The following is a 3,595-nucleotide window of genomic DNA, read 5'->3' on the forward strand; positions in this document are numbered from 1 at the left end:
CCCAAGGCTTAAATCTAAAAAATAAAATTGCCTAAAACCATCCTGGAACCTATGTAAAGCTGCCCTCAAAAAGAGAACTCAATCAGTTTAGACAAACATACTACTTCATATAGGATGTGAAATTTTGCTTTTGTAATTTTGTAATTTGTAATTGTACCATTCCTTCCTGACAGATTTAAACTAGGTTTTAATATCATCTATAAATAGATATAATTTGCCGAAAACTAGTCATTTATTTTAGCAGAACTTTACAAGGACTTTACAGGATAGGACAATGGATGATAATTAATCTTTTTCTCCAAAAAATGGCGGTTTCCTTCAAACTGTCTTGTCGAGAAGAAAAGAAAAGGGCGGATTGGGGGGTTTAGTGCATGAAATGCACTTTGAGGGAAAGCACTGGGAATTTGTTTGTATTTGTATTATAAAGGGATTCAAGAATGAGACAATTGATGATATACAGGGTGCGGCACATAAATCCGGACTTTTTTAAATGGCCATAGCGCCAAGACTACTTGACCGATCAGGACGTTTGACCCCACTATGAAAAGCTTAGGTAATGACCTTTTTACCCATAATAATCTTTGGACGATATAGGACGTGTACAACGAGCTGGCAGCGCATATATTCAACTAGGCAAATTCGAATTGAGCAGGTTGCTCATGAAACTTGCTGAAGGTACTGTTAGATACATAAGTTAGGTACTAGAAATTACAAGGGTTCTTTTTCAAGTTGGCTTGGCCGTAGTACTCTGGCAAATTGACACGTGGCAGATTGTAAGATGTTAAAAACGCCAAAAATCTTGAAAATTTCACGATTCTCGTCTACAGGGGCCCATATGGAACCTTGAATCTCATTTTAGACTATGGGTTGCGCTGACAACCCTAGCTAAATCTTCATGCCATTTCCAAAAAGGTATAAAACGTTATTCTAGCTCAACTGTGGCCCAGATAAGAGCCACCGTGTCGAAGGGTAGCTTAAAAGATGGGAATTTAGATCCTGCGGTTACTCACGTCCCTAAGGAAATGTTGCCTCCTAGCAGCCCAGATCTTAATCCATTAGACTCTTTGACCCACAGCTACTTTGAAGCATGCACCAATAGACGTGCCTATACCACAAAGACCTCCCCCATTGCCACTATCAAGGAGAACTTCGCCAGCTTGTACAGGGACATGGTGACCAGGGCCTGCAGGTGGTTCAAGGGGCGGGTAGGGGCGGTAATTGAGGCTAGCGGCGGTTTTATTGAATAATCTAATAGTCACATATCTATTTTGCCTCTTAGTTTTTAAAATTCGATAAAATCTTTAAAATTGACGATTTTATGTTCATTTGTTTACAAATTAGAAAAAGTCCGGATTTATGTGCCGCACCCTGTATTTATTATTCTCCGAAAGTTTATTCTAAATTTGTACTTTGTTTGTAAATTTATTCTATTTGCCAAAATGTGAATATCTCTATATAAATTTCAAGATAAGAACGATAGAAAATCAACTCTTTTACTGCAGAATCTTTGTCATGAGGTTCCAACAGATTATTGAATAAATTTTTTAAATAAAAAACTTTTAAATCTTACTTTTTCAAAAAAGACACGGTCTGGTTCAAAAATCAACCAAGCTATCATAGACCTTACAAGCATTATCTAAACGTTTTCAATTGGTATACTATATTCAGCTGACGTAATTGGTAAAATTTGGGTGGTATTTTATCTGTTCTAAGATATATAGTGGGTGTGCCGCTCTTCTTTATAAAGTGTTCCCTCAATTGGGTTCAATTATTCAACTTAAAAAGGTTGGGTAGATTTTAAAGTATTAAAGATAAATTATAGCTGCGTTTGCCAAAAAAAAACATATTTCTTGGCAAACGGTAGCTGGACAAAGTGTCTAAAAAATCAGCATGTGATGTCATAAAAATGAGTTGGAAGAAGTTGGAAAGAAAAAAAGATGGTTAATCCCTCATTTTTATGACGTCACAAGGCTAATTTTTGAGACACTTTGTCCAGCTACCTATTTTGTGTTGGTATTCTATAATTAGCTAATAGCTTCGGAAATATAAAGCCAGCCAAGTCCCTACAAAAGTACAAAAGCAATTTGCTAGCAGACGAAAAGGGTCATAATCACTTGGGCAAGGTAGTTGTCTGGATTATACATCTATACTTTGCCTAATCAACAATAAACAACTAAGAATACTTTTTTTCCTTCAAAAAGTTCGTAGTGGTCCAAATGCAATGAGGCGGAAGCTGCAAAAATGTAATATACTAGGCACTGCGCCAATAGCATTTTGAGATTTTGTATACAAAGGGTCAAGGAAAAACAACTAGAAATAACCTAAAACCATACCAAGACTTAAATCGAAAAATGAAATAGCCTAAAACCATCAACAGACCTATGTGAGGCTTCCCTTAACTGGAGAACTCAATATGTTCAGTAGTTATCATAAAACCTTACTTCTTTATATAATTGGATTCTTTATAAAATTTCTTTTTCTTCATTGTATGAAGTTTTTTGTTTATAAGATCAGATAAGTCCAACTCTATAGTAGCTACATACATGCATACATTTTTGGAAGCGTGACTTTTCTGTAATTAGGGCTGGTATGTTCTACACTATTCTAAATATGCAAGTCTAACTCTATAATAGCTACATACATGCATACATTTTTGGAAGCGAGGCTTTTCTGTAATTAGGGCTGGTATGTTCTAGACTATTCTAAATATACAAGTCTAACTCTATAGTAGCTACATATATGCATACATTTTTGGAAGTAAGGCTTTTCTGTAATTAGACCTGGTATGTTCTAGACTATTCTAAATATACAAGTCTAACTCTATAGTAGCTATATACATGCATACACTTGCATACATAGAAGCAAGGATTTTCTATAATTAGGGTTGGTAAATTTAAGACTATTCTATAAATGTAAAATATGACAAGTTTAACTCTATAGTAGCTACATACATGCATGCATTAACCGGCAACCGTGGCTCAACACGTAGCGCACTCGCTCGTTGTCGGGGAGGTGATAGGTTCTAATCTCGGCTTAACTAAAGACGTTAAAAATGGTTCCTATTGCTACTATGTCAGGTGCGCGATATTAATAATTAGAGTAGGGGGAATGCGTTGGCCCAAAACAGGCGCAGCTCATTACCATGCACAGTTAGGACTTCTCAGACAAAGGTCGTGCAATCAAAGAGCTCACAAAACTAGCACTAATTGTATCATTTCTATTTGATATTTGAGGAAAATTGTACGTAATTTGATGCTTTACATTATTTTTCAGTATGGCTTAGAACCGGTCTTAATTCAACCTAAAATTGTGAAAAAATGGTAAGTCCTAGCGACCTCCGGTTTTTGTAAAATGAAAGATATGGCATTCATTTATCGTTTGCAATTGGAGGCGGTGTTCTAACTTGATTTTTTCATAATTTTTTTTTCGTCTATAAAAATGGTCTATTCCGGTCACTTTTTTTACTTTTTTTTTATTACTGTATTTATAACTGTATAATACCCTAATGTTTTATTTAGGTGATCTGGAAGCATAAACAACCTAAATGCATGACATAAGCTTTAATCATTGCCTTGCCTGTTGTGTGATGTACATT

The sequence above is a fragment of the Acartia tonsa genome, chromosome 7 (assembly GCF_053477335.1).
Source record: "Acartia tonsa isolate MP-2025a chromosome 7, ASM5347733v1, whole genome shotgun sequence".
Lineage (NCBI taxonomy): Eukaryota > Metazoa > Arthropoda > Copepoda > Calanoida > Acartiidae > Acartia > Acartia tonsa.